The 17,245-nt window shown below is 40.3% G+C and overlaps 1 pseudogene across 1 annotated transcript in view; it reads right to left on the reverse strand.

The window, feature by feature from the left end:
* LOC101702584 (small ubiquitin-related modifier 2-like) overlaps nucleotides 1-11,554 on the reverse strand; it is a 45,485-nt pseudogene extending 33,931 nt beyond the window's left edge. The window contains exons 1-5 of the transcript XR_002387488.2: nucleotides 11,271-11,554; nucleotides 8,261-8,361; nucleotides 7,998-8,093; nucleotides 7,648-7,731; nucleotides 7,453-7,555 (exon numbers count right to left, since the gene is read on the reverse strand). The product of XR_002387488.2 is annotated as a small ubiquitin-related modifier 2-like (transcript). The remainder of the gene's footprint in view (nucleotides 1-7,452; nucleotides 7,556-7,647; nucleotides 7,732-7,997; nucleotides 8,094-8,260; nucleotides 8,362-11,270) is intronic.
* Nucleotides 11,555-17,245: the final 5,691 nt, after the last annotated feature.

Here is a 17,245-nt window from a genome sequence, read left to right on the forward strand (position 1 = left end):
ATAAGGTTCAAATGGTATAATTCATAACGTGAAATAGGAAGTAAAGGTCTAAAGAAGTAGGGGAAGTGTGAAGGGTAGGGGAAAGGAAAGAAGGGAAAAGAAAAAAATATGAGAAAAGGAAAAAATGGAAACAAAGTCTCTGTAAATGGGGAAGGGTGGAGGGGTGAAGGGAGGGCAGGGAAATGGGGAAAAAATAAGAACTGAGAGAGATAATGTAAAGGTGCAAGATCCCAACGAGGAATGTAACTGTATTTTATGCCAAAAATGTAGCAATAAACTTAATGAAAATATTAAAATAAATATTTCATTACGTGACTTAAAATGCCTTCAAAGTGATAATTAATTGTAAAAGTCAATATCCTTTAAAAACTAATTGTACATCTCTGGCTACTGCACACCTTCCACTGCCGTTCTCCTACAACTCCAAAGTCTTAAATTCTCCTTAGTAACTGATCAAGGACAGAAACCTCTGCCTCCCAAAGTGCAGCCTCTTACCATAGAGCACAGAGCATCCTGGGACAGGGGAGGTTCCACATCCACCTGGGAGATGGTGGTTCTGTTCTTTTTCCTCTTGACTCACACATCTAGAAGGCCCTGGACGCGAGGCCCCGGGCCTCTTGGAGCCCATGGTCACAGCTAGGAAATGAGGCTGACAACTCTTGATACCTACTCCCTGGGCTCATTCTGAGGTTTAATGAGTTCAGTGCCCACATTCTCATTTTCTCCTTCATGTCTTCAGCGAGTTGTAGGTAAGGGCAGAATAAAAGTGGGATATGGAAGTCTGCCTGTATGTCTGGCTGAAAGTCACTACATAAGTGTTAATTTTTCTGAGTTCACAAAAACTTAAATTACTATATCTCCTTGGTTTAAAATAGTATTTAACTTTACATAATGTGTTCAGCCAAAATATTAGGATTCCGTAAACAGAAATGTTCCCTACTCCCCTCCCCACCCAGGACTTTTCTTTCAATTTTTTCTTCAGGTTTTAAAAGTTATTCTTAGAGTAAGATTTTGGTAGATTCTCTCTGTGAAACATCACTAAATCCCCTGCTAGCACTACTTGAGGATGTAATCCCCACTTAGTAACTATGCAGCATCCCAGATAGTGTGGCATCGAGTAAATATTAACATTCCTGTTAAATGTGTGCTGCCTTATTCCTTTCCTCACACAAACTGTCTTTCTGCTTCTCTGAGTGTCATCTAAAGTTAGATTTTATTAACTGCGCCTTATATGGGACTTGGAGTGCTGGAGTTGTAATTAATGGGCAAATGTATTTTTCACTTATAAAGTAAATGAACACTGGATCTTTCAGCCATACTCAGGTGTGACAGAAAGTCGCGGGCAAAGTGAACAAACCCAACCAGAGCTCCATATTCTAGTCCAAATCCAAGGTTTTTTTGCTTGCTGGGCAAGAAATAAAGGAAGTTTTATAATGAAAAACCAACCCTCAGAAAACATCAATATGAGGCTCAGAGTACCACCTTAGATAACTCCAAAAAACTTTGTCTGTTCCAGTCAGTAGTATTTGGTCTATTTCCTGTTTTGTTGCAAGATATCAAGGTTCTAATTCTGGAACCAATATAACAGGATAGCCAAGGTGGGGAGACACATATCCCCAAAATAGAAACCTCAAAACAGTATTACTCCAAATTCAAGTTTTTTGTTTACTAAGACAAGATCTTAATTGCTCAGGATGGGGTCAAACTTGCAATCTTTTTAGTTGGGGATGTAGCTCAGTGGTACAGCACCTGCATGAAAGGTATGAGGTCCTGAGTTTAATCCCTGGTACTAAAAAAAAAGTCAAGGAAACTTGCAATCTTCCTGCTTCAGTCTACTAGAGTACTGTGATTACAGGTGTGTGCAACTGCACCTGGCTGAAAACTTTTATTGACATAAAATCCTTTCACATGCCTGTGCACTAGAGTGTGATAATCCCATACCTGTATCATAATCAAATTAGGATGATCAACATTCTCATCTCCTTGAACCTGTATCATTCCTTTTTTTTAGGAACCTCTGAAGTCACCTCTCCTAGTTTCTCATATAATAATATACAATGAATTCTTATAAAATATGGTAACCCTGCTGTGCTGTAGTGGAGGACATTACCGTTAAGCGAAATAAGTCAGGTGGAAACTTGCAAGAAGTAAAGAGCATTTTGTTTTCCTTCCTTGTGCAGACATTTATGGCTCCCTGAAGAAGTGTTTGTTTCCCAAAGTACAGCAGAGGGCACTAGAGACTACAGCACAGCCAAGTTTGCCAGCACGTGAGCTTCCGCTGCCTCTTACTGCACTGGCCACAGTGTCCTTCACTACAGATGTTGGCGTTCAAAGGACACAGACATCTTAATTTTGAAAACATGAAACCCCTCCTCCCACACTCATTCCGTTCGTGTAACACGGTACTGGGAAGGAGTACTGCTTCAGGGACCCCATCTTCCACTCTGCATGTATGGCGCCATTTCCAGTGCGCATGTCTCCATCAGCATTGACACATTTGTGCACATAGATGCGCATGTACCATTTTTTAATCAACACCAGAAGGAAAAAATGATTATGTAACAGCAATCTCAGTCCTATGGAGGGACCTGTCACGGTGATCCTACGGGGCTTTGTGAACATCTGTTCAGTATCAGTCCCCCATGAAGAAATTATTCTTATGCTCATTTGAAAGACAGGTAAAGTAACGGTCAGAATGGTAAGACAACAACTGGCGACAGATAACAGATCCAGTCTTCATTAGTGAGGTAATAAAGCTTGGGCTTACAACTAGCAAAAGCTTTCAGGGTCACACAAGTGTTCATACACTTGGAATTTGTTATTTCAAATAGCATTTAAGGATGACATTAGCTACAAAGGCCAAAAATCTGGGATATAATGTGCTTCTTTCCTGAAGCCCCTGGAAAGCTTCCAGGCCCTTTGTGCTGGGTGGCAGCTCCAGCTGATTCAGAAGGCATCAGCTACCAAGGAAAAAGTACAAAGTGAGTCTGAGGGCTTCCTGGCCCTTTGCAATGGGGGAGACAGATCCAGCTGCACCTTGATCCTGGAGATTAAATCCTTATCAGAGGGATGATCCCAGGGCTCCCAAGGAGGCAGTCTATCCTGGGAAGGCCCCAAGGAAGGATTCATTTTAGAAGGCTCTTTGCTGCTCTGATGTTTCCTCATTCCATTCCATTGAGGGGCTCAGAGTATGGATGCTATGTGGGGCAAACTCAGGTTTACAAGATATATAACCATTTCTCTAAAGGCAACTTAGTTTCTTTCATGAGTGACAGTCTACCAAGTGGGCAGAATGTCCATCTCAGTCAAGTTGCCATTTCCCTGGTTTGATCTCAATTCTGGGGGTCACAAGATGCCAAGGCAAGCCCGACACTTGTCCTCACCACTGTCCATGCTGCTAGCATTTGGGGTGGTGGCCACCATCTTACTTTGGTCTTGGTAAGGATGCTCTCACATGGTCCTTATTCTCAACTGAAAAGCCCCTCACTTACTCTCTCTGCACAACCCCTCCTTGGGCATTTGGGAGTCATTTTGGATGGTCCTTGTTCCTTCTGGGCTCCAGGGAACTCTGGGAGTTGAGTGCGGGTTCATCTGCCTGACCACACAGCCATTTCTGCCCTGGGTCTGCTATGTTCCCTGGGCTTCGATTGGGAAGCAGGACACAAGCCTCTCTGGGACAGATTTCTATCCCAGTCTGGGTTTTCTGCTCTTCCCTCCCTCCCAGCTTCCTTTTACTGTACTTTCTCCTCCCAGCCTCAAACCTACAGCCAGCTTTGCCCTGTGTGATTCTGTTCTTCCTCTCCCAAATCTAAAGTGCAGGCCAGCAGTCTCTCAGGACTTGGGTTCTGAGACACAAAGATTTTTCTCATCTTTCTACTGTGACATCCCTTCCCTGAGGCAAGGATGCCACCTGGTCCTGTTGACTGAATGAGGCGGACTCTAGGGGGAGGACAGGGGACAAGGAAATGTAAGGAGGAAAAAAATTAATTGAAAATTCTAAATATTATTTTAGCCTACACACAATAAAATCAATCTAACCTAAACAGAAAAGCGAGAACAAAGAACATGCAATAGAAATTAAAAAAGAGATCCAGAGGACAGAAGAGCATTTAACATACAGCCAACAAGTCTAATACATATTTGAGCTTAGAATTTGCCTGAGTTTCCTGGCAGCCAAAAGGGGATGGGGAAGGGGAAGATTACGTAGGCACTTTATATTCTTATTTTTAAAACATAGAAAATATACAAATTCATCAAGAGAAATTAAGAGGCTTTTTGTCTGTTCTGAATTCCAAAGAATTGTCACCTGGGACTTCAGAATCACAGCCATAGTGGGGCAGAGGCAGTGTGTGTGAGGGGAGTGTGAATTTGACAGCATGTCAATCCAGAGATTAGCAAATGGCTCTTGAGTCCCAGTCATTTCAGATCAGAAGCTTGAGGTTACAGCAGAGAGGCCACTTCGCTGATTTGGCCTTCTATTAGCCTGCCTGCTTGCTTTCTTTTTTGTATTAAGTACTGCAGTTAAAGTCTGGCATTTTTAAATGTACATAGGGAAAAAAAGATGAAGAAAATTCAAATACCCACAACAGGTATAAGTGTAGCATCTCCCCTTATGTACCAGAAATACATTCTCCAAGACCTCCAGTGGTTGCCTGAGACCATGAGATCAAAACAGTAGTGAACTCAATACACTTACACTGTTTCTTCTCATAGGGCAGTGATCTCAAACCTTCCACAGGTTGACTGCCCAATCTACAACTCAAAACCCAGTTATTTATTGCAAAGTGTCAACAGTGCAATTAAAACTTGAATACTGAGATTTTCATTTATAAAAAACCACATATATTAACATCATCCTCCTTAAAAAAGAAAAATAGTAACAGAGCTTTCAATGATACAAACAACTTTTTATTGAAATGTAAGTTTGTATGTGGTGTAGTTTTGCACAATTAATGTGTCTTCACTGTGGTATGCATGTTGATAGTCTGTCAAACCTTGGCTCATACTTTTGTTAGAGACCCACACATGCAACACTCAGATCATCCTTCAGTATGTTTCTTGTATACAGTTTGATACAATTCAAAACTGAAAACAGCAGCCCACAAACTTAAGATGTTCCAAACAAAAAAAAGCAATCCCGGGGCCAGGGCTTTAGCTCAGTGGCTCTGGTGCCTGCTGTGCAAGCAAAAGGTCCCGAGTTTGATTCCTAGTACCAAAAAAAAAAGCAATCCTAAGCGCTTTCATTGATTTAAAATTATTTGACAGAGAATTGCACACTTTAAGGGGTTTCATTTTCAGAACCACCAACTGTGCTGTCTTTTGTCATTCCTTCACACTCTATCTTCACTAGTGTTTCATACAGGTCATAAATTTTTCCAGACAGAGCTTTCTTGAAATTCCAATAGCTCCATTTCCAAATTTCCAAAATCTAACCAGCATAAGCAGGAAAGATCAAGTTCTTCAAATTGGCTTTATCTGGAGCAGTAAGAAAACACAGGTTTGTCTCCATCTTACAAAACTATAAAAATCTGTTACTAAAATTCTCCTTTGCAGCTGCTCCAATGCTAGAAAATTCCTGTAGATTTCCTGATGGCTTGCAGGATTGTCTGCAATTGTCACCAACAGCAAAACACAAAATTACTGCTACCCCTGCATGATTATTATCTGTGCTTTCATCCAAGCACATGGCTGCCTTTTGTAAGTCAGTGGTGAGACTAATACCTCTTGCTATGCACAGAGCTTGATCTTTAACAGTATTTCAACTAAGTGGCACCTCAGAGATGCACTGCATTTTACCCTTGTTTGGGAAATCACGAAAAAGGGAATTCCTCCATGACAACATGGCCATTGTGATAAAAATCCCCATTAGAGAGGGGCTTAGCTCCACCGTTTCCTACCTACCCTCCCTCCTCCAGTTAGTAACTCTTTGTCAATTCAGTCCATGCAATCTACTATGCCAGGTTTTGTACTGTACTGTACCACCTTTCTGAAGTAACTGTAAAAGTAGAAACAGTTCATTTAAGAAAAACCCCTTGCCATTTTCTGTGTTGTCAATCTCTTTGGTAGGTCTGTTCCTATCTAAGAAAGTTCACACCTCAATATTTGTAAGTTGGGGATTTACTGTATTAGAAACAACATGAGGGCCGGGGAGTTAGCTCTATGGTGCTGTGCCTGTCTCGCAAGTGCAACCGGTACAGAAAGAAAGAGGAAAGAAAGGAAAGAAAGAAAGGAAGGAAAGAAAGGAAAGGAAGGAAGGAAGGAAGGAAGGAAGGAAGGAAAGAAAGAAAGAAAGAAAGAAAGAAAGAAAGAAAGAAAGAAAGGGGGGAGGGAAGGGAAAGGAGGGAAGAAAGAAAGGGGGGGAGGGAAAGGAAAGGAAGGAAGAAAGAAAGGAAGAAAGGAGGAAAGAAGGAAGGAAGGAAAGAAAGAAAGAAAGAAAAGGAAAGAAAGAAAGGAGGGAGGGAGGGAGGAAGGGAGGAAGGGAGGAAGGAAGGAAGGAAAGAAGGAAAGAAGAAGAAGAAGGAAAGAAGGAAAGAAAGAAAACAAACAAACAAACAACATGACAATGGTTTATAAAAAAAATCCACAATGGGCCAATGGCTTTATCTATTAGGATATTCCTTTCCAAAGTTTAAAAAGGGACATTTAAGAAGGCCATATATAGCAATACAATCATACACTGACTACCAAGTGAGATATAGTCTTAAGAATGTGTTCATACACAAACTAAGGCACCCTAAGGTGTCTATTATTTTAAAAACCTGATTTGGACCTTAGTATGATCTGTATTTACATTTTTTTCTTATTATTACACCCAAGTCAAAGACTACTTAGATGAGACTAAGAATAACAAAAATGTAAATCTTTAGGGACAAAGCTGAAAATTAAAGTATTGGAAGTCACTGATATTGTTGTAAGACCAACTAAGAATAGGACTTTATTCTATTGTATAACTGTTAATTACTATAGTTTGATCCAGTGCAATAAACACACTGACCCTTGTTTACAACCATGTTTTAAATTGGCAAAAAAAGGCCGGAGATTTAGCTTAGTGGTTTCACCGCCTGCCTTGCAAATGCAAGGACCCGAGTTTGATCCCTGGTACCAATAAATAAATAAACAAACAAACAGACAAAAAAAGTTCAAAATCCTTTTAGAATCTCATTTTGTCAATAAGGAGTCAAACAACCACAGGCCAAAATCTTTAGTTATCTTATAAAATGAATGTAATTTGACCTATCCAATAAATTTTCATCAAGAGAAAGGTATTGAAGTTAAGTAAATTTCAGAAATGCTGCCTGCATACTCTACCCTTCTAAAGATTCACAATACACAGCAGGATTTTCACAACTCATACTCCCAGCATACTTTTAGCTCCACTTATTTAACCCAAACTCAACCAACAGCCACTTACTATTTAGAGGACCCAGTAAAAGACTTTCCTAAAATACTTACCCATGCATATAAGCATGTCAAGTTCCTTAGAGTATAGTGCTTACTCTTCGTCATTGTTATCATCATCATCATCATTTACATCAGCAGCTAATTTTAGTTTTTTCTTGAAGAAAAATACATAATTATGAGTAAGATCCAATCCTAGTCACCAAATTGAAAGCTAGAATACACTATTTGTAGTAAAATTAGTTCTACCTGTGGAAACTTATTACCACCTCCAAGATCAGATAGCTTTCCAGATGTAGTCTTCCTCATCTGATTCTTTATCTTCCTCCACAGCTAAAATGAAAGAAGACACTATGAAACTCCAACAAGCAAGAAATCAGAAAAAACAATGAACACTAGTAACATACAGCATTAAATACTTAAAAAAAAAAAACAAGATTCTATTAAAAAAACAGCAAATGGGAATCAAATTTGTTGAAAATGAATTCTTTGGAGATACTAATGTTCACTGCCAAACTTTAATAGCACAAGCAGGCCATTCCAGATATAATTACAGTACAGCTAAGCCCCAGACTTACGAACATTTGAGTTGCACGGACCTTACATTATGAACATTGGGAGACGGAACATCACGGAAGTAGCTCAGTCTGCCAGACATTGTCATTTGTACTGCTGTGTGCTTACTGTACAGTCTTCTATGATGAGAAAAAAAGCTATTACTCAGACATCACTGGATCACTTTTTCAAGAGGGTGGACAGAACTGAATCCATCAAAAAACCTGTCATCAACATCAAGTGTGAATGAAATTCCATCTTGCCTTCCATCTACTGCTGATGATCCTTCAGCTTCACCATCACTCACCTACTTTCCCTTCTCCAGTTAGTAACTCTCTTGTCAGTTCACTCCATGCAATCTGCTATATTCCAGTTGTTATACTGTACTGTAGCATCATTTTCAGGTAACTGTAAAAGTAAAAATAATTTCCTTACAATATTTTTGTATGTGTGGCTTTTTTTATGCTTATGCTGGGATAGAACTTGTTGGTAAGTCAGGAAATTATTGTACTATAACCCTAACTGAACCTATTATAACCTAGAGCAATACTAGAATCAAGCATGCCTTTCAAGTCCAAACTGGAAGTCAAACAATTTCAGTAAATAGAAAAAGTAGCTTAATACAGCATATAAAAAGACCTACTAAGTGCTCTACTAACATGCACAGGCCCTGAACCACACCTCAACCTTAAGACCACAGGTGTAATTTAAAAGCCCCCAAGGGAAAACTTAAAGGAAAATTTTAATTAAATTTAAGCACTGTAAAGAAAATTTATAACAGCCATTTCGGGCACACCCCATACAATCAAATCAAACCAGTGAACCTATTTTCGCCCTTCTGATACAGAAGCATCAGTGACACAAGATGCAGCTGTGATAACTGGGACAAAGAAAGAAAATACCCTCCTTATTCCCTTGATGCAACCTAGAAGATATCCATCTTTTTTCAATTTTTTTAAATAGGAAGATATTTATTGATAGGAAAGCTCCTGAGGGGCAGGAGGGGTCCTGAGCAGGTAGCCCAAAGATACCCATCTTTAAAAAGATCTAAACTCTCACATAAATATCAAAGTTCACTTGTCCTTACAGTTGGCTGCACAGACATTTTCAAAGTTGCTAATGTTACTTTAATTGGCCTCTGTAATTCATTGCCTCTGCTTTGACAATGTGCAATTCATCCTTTGCAACAGTCCCTAAACTGACTTGTGAACAACAAAAGCCAACATTTATATGATAAGTGTAGAGATGAGGTATATTCAATACCTAGTTACAAAAAATACTAACTTATAAGTAGTCAAGGAAGCAAAAGTATTAAGCCACATGAGTACGAACTAAAAGGCTGATACTTAAATATTAAGTTGTTTATTTTGAAAGCTTAAATACCATTCTTAATGACAACTGGTGCTCATTTTCATCATTATCCACCTTAAAGTGATAATCTTTGTCAGCCTTTAGTTCACAACTTGTAAAGAAAAGGCAAATTGTAAAAGAGAAAAATAACACCAAGGCTTAAGAGTTAGCAACTAAAGAGGTAAAGTTACCTTGTGGACCCGTTTTTCATTACTCTAGATACCAGAGGACAATGCAGAATCTCCTTTCTACATTTTCATACATGAATACACTGGATAACAACCATTAAAAAAAAAAAACACCAACTTTATAGGGCCGGGGATTTAGCTCAGTGGTGCTGAACCTGCCTCGAAAGCACAAGGTCCAGAGTTCAATCCCCAATACAAAAAAAAAAAAACCTTTACTAATTCCACTTTCTTATACTATTTCATTCTCAACTACAATGAGACAGGTAATTAGTACCATTCTACAGATGGAAGCATGCTCATTGCTTTAGTGGCAACTGATGCAAGAGCTTCCAAGAGAAAAGGTTAACAAAATTTTTAAATTATTAAGAAATATTGGGCCGGGGATTTAGCTCAATGGTTTCACCGCCTGCTGCACAAGTGCAAGGACCCGAGTTCAATCCCCAGTACCAAAAAAAAAAAAAAAAAAGAAATTTTAACTATTGAAAATGGGTACGAACAAACAATGTAGAGTGCATGGATCTACTCCCATTCCATGAATGAAAAAATTATTCTAAAGGTTATCAGAACTAAAACTGAACTTGAGAGGGTTTCATTTAATAAGCACTTAACAGTTACTGGTACATAATTACTGTACTCAAATGCTATTGCTCAATTAACAAATCTCAGCATGGCTAATCAACAAGATGAAATCTGGGCAGGATTTATGAGTCCAAGTCAAGCACAAAGAGGTTTCCACAATTAAATTTGCTGAGATTGAAAACCAAAGTAGGACTCTCCTAAGTGTGTAGTGTAATTTGAGTGTGGGGAAAGGAGGTGGTCACCTGAAAGCCCTGGTTCTTCAAAGTTCACAGTCCCACGTCTTCAACCTGCATTTTTCTCATTAAACCCTGTGCTCCATGTCGCACTCAAGGTAGTAAGTAGCCTCCATTTTCCTTCCTCCAAATTACAAAACTTCTATTTATACAGCGCCATTTGGACTCAAGCGTCGTGGTTCAAATTTTGTTAAACTATGGGCAACATCTGTAAGTCGCTTCACCAGTACTGTCATCTGCAATGGGGAGCGATTTCCATGTACAGCAGTGAGACAGAAAGTGCTCTGAACATGAGAATTACCATCATAGAAGATGTTGCGAGCACTGAACAAAGACCTCCAGAATACTGGCACTATTATCCAACTCACCCAAGATCTCTCGCCCAACCATTCTCAACTAAGCCGCAGGATGCAAGGTTCGTCGGTGACAAGACACCAGCGAGCCCCGGATATGGATGGAGCCCACACCACCATCTTGCCCGAACTAAGCGCTACCAGCAGCAGCGGCCTTCTCACGTCCAGCCACAGGAAAATTCCGTCCCCAAGTTCTACACACTTTAGTCTAGAGAACAAGGCCAGGCTCCCTCTATTCCCTCCCTACAGTAACCTCCATCTGCGGCCCAGCAGTAAAGACACCGATTTGCATCCGAACCCTACAGTCTTACACACCTACAGTCTTACACACGCATGACGTGGAATCTCTCTCCTACCCCAGAAAAAGGCGACCCTTCAGCCAGCCGGTTTTCCACCTCAGATTCTAGGCCTTGGACCGCTCACGCCCCAGGCTTCAGGGCGCCGGTTCTCGCTTCCTACGTCCCATTCGCTCAGCAGCCAGCGCTCTGGCCGCCCCACCCTCCTCCCCCAGCCCACTTAAGTTTTCTCCACCGACCCGAGCCTCAGTTGGATTCCCGCCCCCCCAGCCACCAGGCCCGCTCGGCCTCGTTCTAACACTCTCTCAAAGCAGTTACCGAAAAGATAGTTCTGGGGCCTCAGGGGGCTCATGTCCATATCCATCGAATCTTCCATGGAGTGGTGGCAGGGGTTTAGGTAAGAAAGAACGCGAATAGAAAAAAAAAAACGCCTGAGCTGCACAGAACAGACAGGGGAGACGTCGCCAGGAAAGGGCAGCGACGTCCAGCGCATATATAGACTCCTAAGATCCTGCGAGATTTCTCAAATGCCTCCTCAGCGCGCAAACTCCGAAACTCCCTCGTCCCTCACGGTCGCTCTCCAGCGCAAGCGCTCTTCAACCCTCTACCTGTGCCCCCCTTCACCTCTTCCAGGTGCTTCGCGGGCTCCCTTTGAGCAAGCGCACTCGTGCTCTGGGCCCACCCCTCCGCCGCTGTCGCCTTTGCGCATGCCTGCTTCTTCCTCGTCTCGCGCGTTCGCCCCGGCCAACCTATCCACGTCCTCTCAGGCTCAGTCGCGCGCTGGCTCCGCGCCGAAAGCCTGCGCAGCCCACCCTGCAAAATGGCTGCTGCGGTTTCTAGGTCTCTCAGACACGGAGGATTCCAGGGTGGAAAGTGAGCCAGAGAGTAGCTCAGTTCACCTTTCTCCATCCTCTAATGCCCTGCAGGCTTACGAACAGGCATAGTCACGTTACGTTTTCTGTCTTGCCTGAAGGCCTCGTTTCCCTAAAGTTAATGCTTGGGGTGCTAGAGGCAGCTAGAGGCTGCAGGTTTTTCTTTGTTGAGTAGTAAAGATGTAGCTACCGGCCAGATTTGCTCAACTATAGCTCCAGCCTTTCTGAGGAAACATGTCTAAAACCAAAGATCTCACTTTTACGTCATTTGGGAACCAAAAGGGGACTGAGCCAGTCTCCTCCAAGGAGCAGGATAACATCCCAAATGTTCACAGGATGTGCAACCTCTGAGAAAGTGCAGTTGTTCATCTTTAACATTCCTAATGAAAGGACGCATATGCTTTGTGAGAAATAGGTACGCTTTAAATCAAATACTGTCTTTTAAAAGTCAAAATGACCGTGAAAGGTAAACATTTTGAATCAATTCAGGACGGGTAGACAGTCACCACCACGCAATTAGGGACACAAAAAAGGACTTGGAGAAAGAACTGTTTCAGAACATAGCAGGAACCCATAGAATGAGTGTACCTGAAGGAAAGGGGAGAATTTTCAGGGGGATTAGTGGCGATCTTTCACTTTAATTTTTTTAAATGTAAGCATGTTATATTTTCCCATCACACTGTGCGCGCGCGTGTGTGTATGTGTGTGTGTGTTATTTTCCAACTTTTCTTCTTAACCTGGCTTATCTTTCCAAGGCATAATACCTACAGGCCCACTGTGTTCTTTTTAGGAGTTCCATAGTGTTCCATTAGATAAACATGTAAACTAATTCCAGGGTTTCAAAATTTTCTTTATTTTTAAATGAAGGCTGTGTACACATTTTATGAGGAAATGTTTAAACATGAACAAAAATAGAATCCTATGTTAAATTCTGATCTTCAGTTACCATGCTGTGTATGTAGGCAATCTTGTCTCATATATATACCCTACCATCTACATATTTTGGTATCTTGGGGTGGGGATGGTTCTGGAACTAACCTTTTGTAGATATCAAAAAACAACTATACAACTGTATTTCATATTATATCACATCATCAGAAAGAAATACATGAGGATATGCCAATGCTAGTGATTAATAGACATTCCACCGCATACATATTTCAAAACGTCATGGTATACATCATAAATACACACATTTTGCCAATTAAAAATAAAGTAGATAAGCATTTCCCCTCGAAAGCTGGACTGCACATTTGTAAGTGTTCATTTGTAGACACGTTTGATTTCTCATGGATAGATATGTAGGAGTGAAAGTCTGGGCCATCTGGGAAATCCATGTTTAACTTTGAGACACTGCTGAACTATTTTCCAAAGTTATGCCCCTTAACCTTGCCATCAGCAGTGTACGAAAATTGTGCTTCCTGGGCCGGGGATATAGCTCAGTGGTTCTGCTGCCTGCCTCGCAAGTGCAAGGTCCTGAGTTTGATCCCTGGTACAAAAAAAAAAAGAAAAAAGAAAAAAAGAAAATTGTAGTTCCTATATATCCTTGCCAATACTTTTTCAAATTTAGGAATTCTCATTCTCATAAAGCATGTAGTGATGTCTTTGGGTTTTAACTCACATGCCCCTAATGACTAATGATAGCATCTTTTTTGTTTTTATTTGTTGTCCATATGCCTTTTTTTTTTTTTTTGGTATTGGGGATAAAACTTGGGCCCTTGAGCTTGTGAGGCAGGCGGTGGAACCACTGAGCTCTGGCCCCTGTATATCTTCTTTGACAGAGTGTCTGTTTAAATCTTTTTTCCCCTCACCCCTTTTTGCCCATTTTTTAAAAATGTAAGCAGCCACTCTACCACCGAGCTACAATCCCCACACCTGCTTCCTTTCCAGGTTGTTTCTGATTATTGAATTTTGGGACATGTCTTTATGTTCTAGATTCACATCCTTTATCATCTCTGTGATTTGTAAGTATTTTCTTTCTCTTTTCTTTTTTTTTTTTTTGTATCAGTGATCTAACTTGGGACTCTGTGCTTTCGAGGCAGGCATTGGAACCACTGAGCTAAATACTGGGCCCTGTAAGTATTTTCTCATGATATATGACTTGTCTTTTCATTCCCTTAACAGAATCCTTTATTTTTTAATTTAAAAAATTTAAAACTAATTTTATTGGTACTATATATATATATATATATATATATATATATATATCACATTCATCATGTGGAATTTGTATCTGTACTTCATATATCTTTTTGTTTGTTTGTTTTGAGACAAGGTCTCACTATATAGTTCAGGTTGGCCTTGAACTCACTGTGTAGCCCAGGATAGCCTCAAATTTGCACCAATCCTCCTGCCTCAGCCTCCTGAGTGCTGGAATTACAGGTGTGCACCACCACATCTGGCATGTTTCCAATATTTAGCTATTACAAATTGTGCTGCTATCAACATGGGCGTGCATATATCACTGTTGTATGATGCTTTTAACTCTTTCGGGAAAATAAAAAGGGGAATAGCTGGGTCAAATGAGACCTGTAGTTTCAGTTTTTTAGGAATCTCCATGCTGATTTCCAAATTGGTTGCACCAATTTGCACTCTTCCCAACAGTAGAGAAGGGTTTCTTCTTACCCACAGACTCGCCAGCATTTGTTATCGGTTGATTTCTTGATGATACCCATTCTTTCTGGAATGAGATGAAATCTCAGTGTTTTTGTTTTGTTTTGTTGTTTTTTTGTTGGTTTTGGTACCGGGGATTGAACTCTGGACATTGTGCTTTCGAGGCAGGTGGCAGCACCACTGAGCTAAATCCCCCGCCCATGCATTCTTTTTTGGGGGGGGGGGTACCGGGGATCGAACTTGGGTCCTTGCGCTTGCAGGGCAGGCAGCAAAACCACTGAGCTAAATCCCTGGCCCATCCATGCATTCTTAATATTTATTGAGTGTTTATAAAAAAGCATCAACATTTTCAACATTGACTGTTTTCCGGTGTACAAAGTCTAAAAAAGGACAACAAATAAATTCCTATGTGAACTACAATGAAAATACCAATACAACTCTACAATAAAAATAATCTTTGCTTCAATGCCACACCCAAGGCAGTCTTCACACATGACAATTGCATGTTCCACCTCTCTTCCTTTTTTGTCAGGAGCTTCCTACTATGTTGTACAATGTGCACTTAGCAGGGAAATCAGATATCTATAAAATAAAATATCAAATGTGTAACGAATGGACATCAGTATTTTCACATCAGCTGTTTACTTGCTTACAAAATTTATAACATCAGAAATAAAAACCTATGTGAACTACATTGAAAATATCAATAAAACTCTACAACAAAATCTTTCTTTCAATTGTCACACCCAAGACAGTCTTCACAAATGAAAACTGCATGTTCCATACGCAAGTATTGCTTACACTGATAGCACGTATGTTTTGTCTTCCTGTCTTTTCTCATAGGCATAGTTGGCATCTTTTTAGTTTTCCTGTTGTGATAGTAGGTCTTTGGGATTATGTGCCTACCTGTTCCTCTGTCAGCTCACCAGTGTGCTCCACAATTTTTTTACATAGTTCCCTGTGTAGAAACATTTTGTTTTCTTCTGCTGTAAATGATCTCGTATGAGTTCCAGTCTCAATCCTCTAAGAAAATTTCTCTGTAGAATTTTGCACTTGTTATCTTCTTTGTAAATTATCTAATTATTTGTGCGACACATGTTTAGGATTGAGTAAAATACAACCATTGGCCAGTGCTTTGTGTTTCAAGTGACATCGTCTTGCTGCATAATTCATCAACAACACCTACTTTGCCTTTGGTTTTGTTGTAGAAAGTTTCCATCTCAGGCTTCAGTTTTATCCAGGTTTCCCTATCAATATTTCCACCAAGGTGCAATGTTGACACCAGCAGTACGAGTTTGTTTTTCTTTGCCATATACAAGACCAAAGTGAATCTTTTTGAAATCCAAAGATTGTACCATACAATTCTCTCTTTTGAAATTGCAACATTTCATTTGGAATTTCTGCTTTGTTCCTACATACAGTACCTACACTGGTCAACTTGTGCTCTGTTAGCAAATGTAACATCAATTGGAAACTGGTAAACCGATCGTCAAATCTCACATTCTGATTAGTTTGGGAGCAACAAGTCTGTTCATGCATCATTTGGTTTATTACAATAGAAATAAGGACCCGATGGCTGTTCCAGGTTAAATTTCTAAATTGAAAGCATAATAAATATTTGTATCTACAAAGGCATAAATTCTTAGGCCATATCTTGACCCATCGCTTTTCCAAAGTCTTTTACATTCCTGTGATTACCATGAGAAATCTCTGCTAAGTACAGCAGACCTATGAGTGCTTTCAGTTCAGCTAGGGAGGTGTCATAATAAAAACATTTTTGAATATGGCTGTTGGAGCATACAGAACATTTTACTTGTATTTTAGCCTTTGTGTATTTCACAACATCGTGTAGCATTTCATCTGTTATAATTTCCAACATTGAATGGCAGTGCTGGCATTCTGTCCAATAGGTTTCACCCCTGCCAAGATCCTCACTATATTTTTGGACCTATTTCTAACATTGGATTGTTCCATCTGTTTGTATGGCCATTTTGCAACATTTTGACTAGTCAAATATGCCCTCACATTGCTGTTTTCTTCATATTCTGAACCAAAGAGGACTGCCTTCCTTGTGTCAGTATCAGTCAATTCTTGCTCCATTTCACTGTCACAGGAACTTTGGTTCACGTGGTTAATATTAAAGTCATCGTTGTCATCATCATCATTATCATACACCCACACCACTCTTGTTATGAAAACACAGATTTTACCATTATGGATCATTTTCATTAGCTATGCATGAGGAATCTGGTGATTCACTTTTGACCTCCTCCAAAACTTGCCAGTCTGGTTTTTCATGTGGCATTGTACTGAATTAGGTTACTTCTACCAGAAAAATCAAAAGAAAAAAAAATAAACAAATCCTAGAGTGTTGTGCGTGATGCTCAGGTAAACATATGCAAAATCTGTTACAGCATCTCAGTTTGACACTTTTGCACACAAGTGCACACACCTTGCTCTTCATTGTACTAAGTGGGTAAACACAAAGATTGCTTCCTGGGGCTGGGGATTTAGCTCAGTGGTTCTGCCGCCTGCCTGGCAAGCTCAAGGTCCCAAGTTTGATCCCAGTACCAAACAAACAAACAAACATTGCTTCCTGTATCCCTCAGGGAAAACTACTGAGATGCACAGCTGGCTACTATTATGCTAAAGCAAAAATTTACAGTAGAAAAATAAGGATGTGTTTGTGAAACCCAGTGTTATGCTCCGTAAGAGCTATCTTTCTTCAAGTCAGGGTATTTGGCCCCTTTGTCAAAGATAAGGTGGCTTAGTGTGTTTGGAGTTGTTTCTTCATCTTTTTTTTTCTGT

This window comes from Heterocephalus glaber, unplaced genomic scaffold (assembly GCF_053883595.1).
Source record: "Heterocephalus glaber isolate CG9 unplaced genomic scaffold, H.glaber_assembly_v1.0 deba00001606, whole genome shotgun sequence".
Taxonomy (NCBI): domain Eukaryota; kingdom Metazoa; phylum Chordata; class Mammalia; order Rodentia; family Bathyergidae; genus Heterocephalus; species Heterocephalus glaber.